Below are 12194 nucleotides of genomic sequence, written 5' to 3' on the forward strand. Positions count from 1 at the left end.
AATCCTCGCGCTTATATTTGCGAATAAAAACAATCGCAGATTATTCGATAAGTATACACATAGGCCGCACACGCGTACGCGTGTCCATAGAGAGTTCGACGTGTGTGATATAATACCTCGACGTAAGCTTCGCAGAGTTATCGATCCGACTGTCCGATTCGTTTCGTTGCGTTGCGGCGCATACAGCCGTTAGTTTTGCGAACGCGGGAGGCTGATGTATCTGCACGTGTGTGTGTGTGCGGGTAGGTAACTCTCGCGCTCCCTCCTCGTACTATATATATATAGCCAAATCACACTTCCATATACCTCTAAGTCTTCGTAGCCTCGTAGATATATAGATACTCCAAGAGATTCTTTCGTATATATACTGTAACGCGGAATTATAATTCGCGCGTTAAGTCGTGAGCGCGGATTTGAATTTACAGAAAAGTAACTTGCGCGGCTCGTCGTACAGTAAGTACGACGAGCAGACGATAATAAATAATCGAGGGACCTACGATCGATCGTCGTAGCGCGTGAACCCTCACTTCGTGTCCGAGCGTCAAACTGTGTTTGTGAACTTTGCGTGCGAGCGAACCAACGCGGATCCACCTCGAGCGACGACCCTGTGCGAGTGGATCCTGCAGACGACTTTGTCAGCGACGAGTAAGCGACCGAGTATCTATTGTATTCATTGCGAGCGTGCGTGCGGCCCTAATTCAATCGAATTATTACTAATTAATTTTCATGCGAATAAATCGCTTTATTTCATTTTATTAATTCGCGACTGATCATTTATTTTGTGTTGCCTATTTCGACCCATTTCAGCGAGGCGATAACTCGACGAGCAACGGCTCGTCGAGCATCTGTACGCGGGATCATCACCAGAGCTCGTCGAAGCAAGGTATCGACGAGTTGTATTGTGCAACGCGGGTTTGCGATCCTATTCTCGTGTGACACGAGCTAGCCGGCTCTTCTGCAAGGCATTCCCCGTTACAATACCTATATATAGAATGTATAGGTCGTCATCGAGCTGCGCCTCCATTATGTACGGGAAGCAGCTTATACATATCTATCCGCGCGACGACGCACTTTGGATTCTCTTTTCTCTTTCGCGCAGATGGATGAAGCTCGAGTCTGGAGTTTTAGTTGGTAACGGCTCGATCGGGGGTGCAGGGGCCGTTTGAATTTTCCAAACCAAAGAGGGTCTATATCATAAGACGAGGCCTGTGATAGCTGTGATTTCACCGAGAGAGAAGTGCTTTTTCTCTCCCCCCACAGACCGATTCGAGCTTGCAAATAATTTATTTCGTTCTCGAGCTACTTGTATATGATTCGGCGCTAATTTTCTTCTTTCCTCGAATTAAGCTTTTTACCTCCTGTCTTTTTTTGTTACATTAAACGAACCTCGTTTTTTACAAGCGAGATGGCGTCTTTCAAACCGAATAAAAATTATTAAGCTAAAAACAAAGCGACGAGGCTTGGCTCTGACCTGCTGGCTATATATACGCACGAGTCACTACCGGGCGCGCGCGCGCAAGTACGTGACTCGCTTCGAATATATACTCTCTAGGCAGGAATGGATTCGCAGACTATAAGAGAGAGAACAATGCTGCAGGGACGAAAGGAAACGTTTCCTCAACTTGTAATGGTAGAAGCAAGCAGGAAAGGGGTAGGAAAGAAAAATAAAGGTGAACGCAAATAGAACGAAACATAGCTAGCAAAGTGGAGAGAGAAAGAGAGAGAGAGAGAGAGATGCGGGACAAAACGAGTGAATGAAAGGAGGTGAAACAGCAGTACCGAACGAATAAAAAAAAAATAAACAACGAGAAAAAGAGGGGCCTTGGTTTAGCTGCAGACTCGTCTTTTTGGCATTCGACTTGTTCGTGCGCTGTTAGCACGGCGGCCAGCGCTGCTGCTGCTGCTGCCGCTGATATATAAAAAAGTTAAAACGGACAAGTCCAGAAAAATCTCTCGTGCGCAGTGAAAAGCCGAACATGAATTTTAGCGCCATTTTCTTTGTTTTGCCGGCCGCTTATTTCGCCGCGGCGAAATTTGTTATCTCTCATTTTCAAGAATTCAAGCGCTGATTGCGGCTGTAGAATTTCCAACGTACGTGCGTGCTTTGATTGTCCGGCTTGATCAAAATGATAAATTAATGGAATATTCGCTCAATCTTCGCGTTTAGTTAGAAATGTGCTTGATGATGAAATTCGAATTTGAAACATTTCAAGATATGCTAGATAATTACGCGAATTGTGATTTATGCTTTTGCATAGATCTTGAGTACATCTCGATGATATACTGCTCGACCAGCTCGACTGTATACTAGAATGTATACCAGGGAGTTATGATGAAGTTCATCTTTAGCGGTAAGCACGATACAATGATGCTTGAAAATTTGAAAGTAAATGTAAACTTCTGGACTCGAGCAGCTTAAATCGTAAGCTTCACGACTGTGAAACAAAATTGATCTACTTTTTTTCATCTACGTAGCGCGTAATTCGATGCAGTTTACTCGTCATTATCGATTCTTCAAAAAACGGTACATTAGTCGCGAGTATTTGTCGCAAGAAGTGTGTAGCTCTTCGGGGGAAGAGAGAGCCCCACACACACACTCGACGGTACATTAAAACTTGGTTTGACGCGTCATTGCATTAACAATTTCCCGCGCTCCGTGCGCAGTAAAGCCCTCGAAAGCTTCTTGGGTCTTGTTACAACGAAGTGGGAGGAAAAAAGAAGCGAGGCGAATAAAAAAAAACAGCGTATTTTTAGAGAGAAAATGAATTTCTCGACTTTTTCGAGAGCTTCGGGGAGAAGAGGCTTCGGAGCAAACTCATTATCTTCTCACGAATAATCATGACGCGCGTGCACGTATAAAAAAGAAATATATAAAGCAGATCCGACGATTGGCGATGAAAATGCAAAGCTCTGTGGATGTGTTCTGCTGCAATTGCTTCCTCCTAAAGTTAAAGCTTTGTAATGTTTATAAGATTGACTTTTGCAACTAAGGTCCCTCTCTTTTTTTATTAATATTTTTGCGGAAGCTCATCGATTATCGGTCATTTTTGTCACGCGGGTAATTTACATGCTCTGGCATGGATCTATTTTATAATTTTAGCGTCGAATAAATGTCATCGGAAAGTTTTTCTAATGTTTGTATTATCTATAAATTTGAAAAAAAAATCTTCAAGCGCGTTTATTTTTGGTTGAAATAAATTGAGAAGGTGATGAAGCAACAGCAAGACGGGGGATTACTCGCAAGAGAAACATTGAAAATCGAGCGAATAAAGAGACGTCATTAAAATCTCGGAAAGCAAGAGAGTCAAGATGAAGGCTTACGCTCTTCAACATATATTATACGAGTGAGCGTACAATTTTGTCTTTCGTATCTGGTGTTATATATATATACGTAGCTATGTACAGCCGTGCAGGCATGTTCATATCTTCCGGGCGAAATGAAAAGATCTTGCCTCTCTCTCTGGCGTGTACGTATATGATATAGGAGTGCACAACGGCAATACTAACAAGGCTCTTTCTCTTTCTCTGTCTCCGTCTATCTCTCTCTCTCTCTCTCTGTCTCTCTTTCGCTCGGGCATCCAACAAAAAGATGATCGCTCTTGTTTTCGAGAGGGAACAGCCAGAGGCGTGCAGCAGTGCTGCAGCAAGAACAAAGCGCGCGCGCGCGGCTTGCATGCATGACCCGCCCGGGCGCGCGCCATTCTACTCCTGCGCTCGCCTTTCAAGACGCAAACTGACTTCATGCTAGTTTTCTCGCTTGGCAAAAAAAAAGAGAGAGACGTATCACATATATATAGAGAGAGAAAGATGTACTTTTCTTTATGATTATTTCTCGGCTCGCTGCTGCTTTACATACCAAAGTAGATTTAAAGCGAGCGTGCGAGGCATTTTCTTGCGCGGCGCTGCATTTGTTTCAATTTTCAGATGTGCTTTTTTTTTTACTTTTTTTTTCATTTCGCCACCATCCGCACTCATCTTTTCTATGCGACAATGCACGCGGAAAAGTCTCGTGGTTTTACTGCCTGTTACTCGTGTAATGAAGTGTGCTTTATGCGCCGAGTACTTAGGATTTTGTGACCTTGTTACTTTGTGGCGAAAAATAAAAACGCAATTCAACGCAGGCAAAATTTTGTTTCGGTTTTTTCGGGGAAGGAAAAATTTATTCACTGGCTTCTCTAGTGCACTCCATATTTCGAGAAAATCCGAGAAACCAGAATCGAATAATGGCCCCGCGGCACAAGCGCGACTTGACACGAAAAAAAAAAAACTACACCATAATCTTCGCGATAACACTTGATCCTAGTTATGCGAAATAAAACGCTTTAGTATACGCAATAAAGCTCAACATCAATTCTCAGTAAAAAAGGGACGCATTATGAAAGCAGCAGTACCAGCTGCACCTGCAGTGGGATAAATTCATACATGTATGCATTTTTAACGAGTCTTTTTCGCGCTTCATTTCAAGTTTATCCGCACGCACGTATACGCGATGACGTCTCTCGCGTTTAAAATTTACATCCCGGATGAGCTTTATTTTTCATCTCCATAATTAACAAAGTCGGAAAAGTATGGGCGACTCGCACACGTTAAATTTCAACGTGTGCGCGTTGTAATAATTCCAACTACACTCATTCATAATCTATACAAATTTGAAAGCGCAAGTTTCCATCGGCGAATATATGGGCTATTCCACAACAGGTGTTGCAGGCCCAAAAAATGAAGTTGAAAGTAACCATTTACTCTTCAAGAACACAATGAAAAATGAAAATCCTGAAGGGCACAGCCCCCTAGGTCCAACCCTTATGGATCTACAGGGGCTCAAAGTTGGATTTTCATGGTATGAGGATATTCTGCTTCTTACTCTGCTTTTCTGGGGGGACATAAGAAAAAATTTTTAAACCATGTTTTTTCATGTAAAATTTGATGTAGAATTCAAATCTGTACTCAGATGAGACATTAATAACCTCAAAACCCCTTGAAATAGAAAGTATGGTGTAATAGGACATGAATGTCAAAAAAAAAATGTGTTCGTATACCTCAAATCAGCCCATATTGTAATATGTTCATCGATACACCAAAATACAACTTCTGATAAAGTTTGGTAACTGAGTCTCCATTACAGACAATTTGGTAGCTAGCGAAGAGGCAAAAAACATGGAAAATGAGGAAAAAACCATGTTTTTTGGGCTTTCAAAAGCTACATAATGATCTGTAATGGAGACTCAGTTACCAAACTTTATCAGAAGTTGTATTTTGGTGTATCGATGAACATATTACAATATGGGCTGATTTGAGGTATACGAACATATTTTTTTTTTGACATTTATGTCCTATTACACCATACTTTCTATTTCAAGGGGTTTTGAGGTTATTAATGTCTCATCTGAGTACAGATTTGAATTCTACATCAAATTTTACATGAAAAAACATGGTTTAAAAATTTTTTCTTATGTCCACCCAGAAAAGCAGAGTAAGAAGCAGAATATCCTCATACCATGAAAATCCAACTTTGAGCCCCTGTAGATCCTTAAGGGTTGGACCTAGGGGGCTGTGCCCTTCAGGATTTTCATTTTTCATTGTGTTCTTGAAGAGTAAATGGTTACTTTCAACTTCATTTTTTGGGCTTGCAACACCTGTTGTGGAATAGCCCATATACATATATTGCGGGGAAGGAAGATAAGCTGTGCAAGCTCAAGAAACTTGGGCACTCGATCCGTCCGGGCAGCAGCGAATCAATAGAGGCTATTTGCCAAGCGTTAGCAAGTGGTTAAGTCGTCTAGAAGCCAACTAGATCCTTGCAGTAAGTGCACAACTGTTCGAATTCGGGATTTGCACAGAGAGAATTTGACCCCGCGAGCGAAGCTAGTATGACTTTGAAGCCAACTCGGAAGAAAATAACGTATTTCTTTGGGTTACAGCTCGGACCACGAGATGTAAGCTGCAAGTTGATGATATATATCATTAATGTCGGTCGGTAATTATCCACTATAGAGCTTACAGCTTTTACATTGGCGGTGATTTCGCGCGAAAAAAACCCCCCGCAAAAAAGTTAATGGCTCACTGTGAAAAAATTTCTTTTTACTTCGATTTACATTCCATATAGCTATATACTTGAAGTTTCTTAATGAGAATACCTACTTTTATCCGAGTCTTGAAGGAACAAAAAAAAAAAATAAGGGAAAAGAAAAAATAATTCGTAACCACGCGAGCGGCCTGCCGCGGCGCTGAAGATCTTCGCTTCCATTACTATACACAACTGCGCACAAAGTGCGAAAGTCCGTGCAAAACATTAAAATTCATCAGCTAGTAGGCCGGCGCGAGGCCCCGGCTTTCCAAAATGGTCGAAATAAAAGTTCAAAGCCAAAGTTATACTTATATAAGTTATGTATATATACGGAAAAATCATGGGTGAAAAAAAATCACAGACTACGAGTAAGTTTAAGGCAAAAAAAAAGCAGCAGCAGTCTGGCCCCCCCAAGAGAATGTTTCAACTTTTTCACGATACACGTATATATACGTACACGGGCGTATACAGTTGAAAGGCGAAGGCGTAGTAAAAGGTGCTACTGACGGCAGTCGAAGTATGTATAGGAAAAAACTGAAAGCGGCCATATATATATACATGTATAAAACGGAGGAGAGAGAGAGAGAGGGTTTAATTATCAACCGGCTTAACGACTGCTACGTACTTTTCTTATTATACTTTTTGCTCTATGTTAACTGAGTTCAAGTGCGAAAAACTTATTTATATCAAATTTTTTACCAAGATCTGTTACAAAGTCGGGGCGAGCTTCTCGAACAATTATTTGCAAAGTTTTTTTACGAAAGTGAAACAAATGCTCAATATGGCATTTTGGTTCTTTACTCGTCAACGAGCTTAATAGACTGTTTTAATTAATAATAAAAATTTACTATCGTACGTGGCTTTATCTTAATTTTCCGAAAGCAATATGAGCTAATTTCATTTCAAAGCTTTATTTATAGTGTATTCTTTAACTAAATTTACCTCGTTTCAATCTCGTAAATTTTTAATGAAATGCCCGATATAAGTTTTACATGTAACGTAAAGCTGCTAATCTAACTAAATTTAGGAGTTTTACGATTCCTCACATTACAAATCCAAAATTAAGTAAAAAATATCCGTAAGAGTAGTTTTGAATGCCGTTTTTTAATCTTTTTAATTTACACTACAGGAGAACACAAGTTCACTTTTCAAAAAAAAACATTTTTCTAAAAAGAAAGCAAGAGTTTTATAAAAAATGCTTTGATCATGACAAAGCTTACACTATGTGAAAAAATTAAAAACTTTTTGAGTAATTGGAAAAGTAGGAAAAATTGTTGATGGCTTTGTGAAAAGTATGTCCGTTTTAATTATTCATCCTCGTTGGATTCTTATAGCATGATTTCGGTAACAAATATTAGCCGTACTTATAGTTGGTTTAACTTTGGCGTATAAACGTCTTGATCGATTCCCCTCTATTGACTCTTCGATGGGAAAACGAATGAAACGGTGAAAAAAGGCGAAAGAAAATCAATAAAGGCCACGGAGCATGGCGAAATTCTCATGAATACGCGAGCGCGAAAACACGTTAAAGAGGAGATTCAGCTTCGACTCGGTGCTTATGAAAGAAATAATATGGAAAATTTTGCTGCAATCTTAACAAACAAGCGCGTGAAAAGTATTCATCGGGCTCGAGCTGTGCCGCTACTATACGTTATATAGTCGACAACACTGGCAGAGCATTTCTTATTTAAAGGCGCGCAGGTATATAGGCATTCGTTCGCAGCAGCGAAAATGGCAACAATTGCGCCAGCGAGCACATACCAGATGCAAAGAGCTTAAATTAAATGCCAGTCAAGCAGTGGCAGTGACAGTCGTGAATTCGTTTGTTTTAAATATAAACGCCGCCGCGTGCTCCGCGGAAGCTTGATATTTTAATAAGTGTAACTGAAGCCTCGGCCCGATTATAAGCGAAAACATTCCTCGCTTTCTCTCGTGCGCGCGCGCGTGTAAAGCTAAGAAAAGTTAACCGTTGTAAAAGAACGAAGGATATACAAATTAAAACATCAGAGAGCGTAGAGTGAGCTCGCTCGGCGTCGCGCGCGCTAAAAGTCAAAAATTAAAAAAAGCCAAGCGTGTGTAGTGCGGGCTCGCGGCGCATGCACACAGCTACCTCCTCTCGCAGCTCGGCGAATGGCAAGTGGCGTCATTGCATGGAAATGGCAAAAAAAAATAAAAATAAAAAAAATAAAAAGGAACAGGTAGGTTTAACTAACGCTGTGCAGAGGCTAGCAGCCATTTAATTCTAGCCCAGAAATAAAAAATGCAGACAAAAAAGGAGAGCGAGCGAGAGGAGAATATATAAAAGGAAAAAAATTGAGTTCGTCCGCGCGCGCGCGCACGCGGTCAAAATAATTTTTTAGTTTTTTCTACGTGGTAGTGGCTGTTCGCTCGTTAGTAGTAGAACGTAGCTTTAATTGAGCGCGCGGGCTATAGCTTGCGCGTGCGACATAACTCAAACAAATGCCCAATTATAAAGGCAAAAGCAACGAGAGAGGGAGAACGAAGCCTTTTCTCTCGATTTACGGGTAGATAGCTGGCCCGAAGAGAGAGAGAGAGAGAGAGAGAGAGAACACAGCAATGACTCTGCGGATGCTTTTCTCTCACTCTCTCTCGCGTGCAGCCTAATCTGCTTAATCTAGCGTGCGCAATGGCGTTTTGGCTATAAGCCAGAAAGGAGCTCCGAGCTTAATCGCCATAGAAGCGCAGACGCGATACATGCGCCTCTCCAAGACCGAGATAGAGAGAGAGAGAGAGAGAAACGGAGATAGAGCAAGAGAGAGAGACTTTTTTCTTGCGTCCATATCGCATTCAAAGCCAGTCCTACCCTATCTCCACCGGATATATAGAGCATAAACTGCAGATATTTAGCAATGATTAGACCGTGCCCGACTTCTTGTTTGCTTACCGAGTTTTTTTTTGCACGCCACTGTAATATAGAGCTTACCCTCTGTGAAACTAAACTCAACTGTGTCCTTCCTTTTTTCCATATTCAAAGCTTTGCGAGCTCTAACGGCAGAAATACTGACTTGGAACGAGGACGGGGGGGCCCTATTACTTTCCTTGATTTTAATATGAATAGCCCAACTTGTCGTATGCGTTGCGTCAAATTTCCTAGGTATTTTGAGGTAAATGTATAATTTAGCCGTGTCCGCACGCACTGCCGCTTATTTACTAATTTTGATTTATTCTAGCTAATATGTTTGACCACCCCTAAAGCTGCGACAGTTTGTTATCATAAACTCAGAGATTTTCGTTCCTCTACGTAAGTGACTTTCTACATGAAATTATTGTCCACCGTTTTGATAACTTTGATGAATTTCGTGTTATACTTTCCAAATGTCTTTTCACGTGCCAAACGACATTGTATCAAAAAAAACTTTGTGCGAGTTATTCAATGATCGTCCACCCCTCTCTTTCTCTCTCTCTCTCGTTTCTTTTTCAAGTATATACGCATCTTTTAGAAATCGGACTATTCCCCAAAGTTTTTCCCTTGCAACTTATTCCCCCACCGTGAAAAAAAAAACGGAACCAAGATCATATCAAACTCCGAACGACAAAATGAGAAAAGTTCTCGCGTGCCGTCAATCATTTTGGCTGAATTTTTCATTTAGTTTTTTTTCTCGCTCGCGTGTATAATACGTTCTCGCCTGTGTGACTGTACATTTCGAAATATATAAAAATACGTTTCGAGACTCGAAGCCATTACGAAAACAGAGTATAAAAATGCACAGGCTCTCCTCATTAAATTCTAGAGAGAGAGCTTTTGTGCTTTGCAGCCAAATTAGGAGTAATGAACTTTTCTATACCAAACTCTGATATAAAAAAAAAAAAGAAGAAGAAAAAAAACTGTGTACAATGCGAATTAATAGTGCTCGGGCGTCACGAGGTAATTATACGAGCCTCGCTTCGTGTACGCGGTGTGCAGCTCACCGAGCGCCAACTGAGATACCAATTTTCAAAGTTAATTGGACACATCGGTACGTCGAATATAATTTTCAACGATCGGTCTTTTTTTCGCCTAGAAGCGATAATTTATCCCGGGCCAATGGGATTTTTTCCGCTGCGAACTTTCACCGACGCGGTCCTTTTATATATATAAGTCCAAGTGCGCGCGAAAAACATTTATACTCGGTTATCAGATGGAGAGAGAAAGAGAAAGAGAGATTTCGATCGATATGATTTTCTCAAGTAGTAGATAAAGCGAGGTATTTTCACGCTGCCACGGCTCTGATTAAAAAGTATGTTTTTTTTTCTCTCTCTCGAAAAATAAGTGCCAAGTGGCATAAAAGTTGAATTCAAAAAGAACTAATAAGATATAGCGCAGCCTCGTTAATTCTGTCTCTCTAAAAGTCGTCTGCGTAAAAGTTTGAGTAGATGCAGCAGCAGCAGCAGCAGCGAGCTTCGCGAACGATGATTTTCAATTGGCTCGCGCGCCGAGCTAATGTCGAGTGATGCGAGCCTCGGGAAGAATAGGCGACGACGTTCCTCTTCTCTTGCTCGAAAAGTTCTCTCTCGTCGTCGTCGTCGTGGCATGCCTTCGGGCCAACTGCTGCTGCGCTACGCAACGCTGAAAGTGTCGCCTAATCGGGAAGAACACTTGCCAAAGTCGTATAGCTGCGCGCGGGGGGGAGAGAGACTTTCTTCCGAAAGCTTCTCTGCCCTTATATACTTGGCGCAGGGAGAATTGGCAAAAAGGCCGCGAAATCCCGTGCGCGTTCGGGGGTGACAGGGCGCGAGGAGATAGACTTTTCCGCGCGACGCGCGCGGGGGTGAGAGAAAAACTGGTCCAGCTGTAGTAGCAAGGGGGAGAAAAGAGAAAGGGAGGAAAAGAAGAGGATAGGAAAGGCGCGCGCAGCAGCAGCGGCCAGAAGACAAAGTTTGTCGAGGACAAAGCGCGAGAGCTTCGCCTAGGAGAAAGTCAAAGAGTATATATGGTGGTGGTGGTAGGTAGTAGCGCGCGCGGGGCAAGATGGAAGAGCTCTCGAGTTTTCCAGCTCTCTCTCTCTCGCTGCTCCGTTGAAGAAAAAGAGAGGATGACGACGACGTATAAGACTCGAGCTTGTTAAAAGGAAGATAACGGCCAGACAAGAGAAAGACAAATGAAAGTAGAAGTTGGTCCGACTCGACTCGACTCGCAGCACAGCTCGTCTATATGTGGGGGCGCTCGAGAATAGTAGAAAGATGCCTATAAGAATTATACGCTACGAGTTAAAGAAGAAAAAAGAAGCTCGAGTCCTGTGTACGTATATGGACACGCGCTAGCTGCTGCGAACTTTTAGGACCGAGCTTTAGCCGCGTCGTGCGTTATACCTCGCGACGTTTCTTTTTTTTTTTATTCGTTCTCGTTTCTGGACGCGATAATGGGCCAAACGCGATGACTTTTATACGATAAGACTGTGGGATGATAAGAAGATGAGAGGCTCGAAGAATGTACCACGTTGTCGAGCCTCCGCTTATTTATTTATTAATTTTTTCCCTCCTTTTCCCTCTTTCGCGTGCGCCAAAAACTTTCGCGAGATTGCTATTTCGCGATGAAAAATTGCTGCTCGGCGGCGGTGTATGCGCGGTGTGTGGGTATGGGAACGCGATTCCGCCTTTATAAAAACTTGTGCGTTACACAATAATAATAACGTACAAAGAAAAGCGTATATACGCATTTAAGCCCGACGTCGACGTCAATTTTTCAAGCCAACGAAACATTTGTAAGTCAAGAGCTATATACAGCTCGAGAAAGTCGGCGAGATCCGTTCCGGCTTGGCTCAGGCCTTATTTCCATGATGCGCTATATATAAGGGCGGAAGGAACACGCCTACATACACACACACACACGCATGGATGTAAGACAGAGAGAAAGTATATGTAAGAGACAAAATGCGTTTCTAGCCTCCCCGGGGAGTAGTAGCGTATAAGTCTTCAGCCGAGCGTGTGGGAGCTTTTTCCCTCTGTCTTCCGCGCACATTCGCGCACGCGTTACACGAGAGCGACTATACCTACTGCCTACAGTGCTACAATTGCCGCCGCCGCCGCTGCTCGACTTTCGCCTTTGACTTTGCTGCTGCGGTGCACACACAAAGACACGGGGCGCGAGCGAGCGAGCGAGCTAGCGACGCATTGGCCTAGTTACAACTCC

The 12194-nt window shown here is 42.4% G+C and overlaps 1 protein-coding gene across 2 annotated transcripts in view; it reads right to left on the reverse strand.

Annotated features, from left to right (window-relative positions):
* Positions 1 to 12194, reverse strand: part of LOC106657657 (pikachurin) — a 79001-nt gene that overhangs the window by 33187 nt on the left and 33620 nt on the right. The gene's annotated exons all lie outside the window — the stretch shown is intronic.

This window comes from Trichogramma pretiosum, unplaced genomic scaffold, assembly GCF_000599845.2.
Source record: "Trichogramma pretiosum strain Unisexual culture from Peru unplaced genomic scaffold, Tpre_2.0 scaffold90, whole genome shotgun sequence".
Taxonomy (NCBI): Eukaryota; Metazoa; Arthropoda; class Insecta; order Hymenoptera; family Trichogrammatidae; genus Trichogramma; species Trichogramma pretiosum.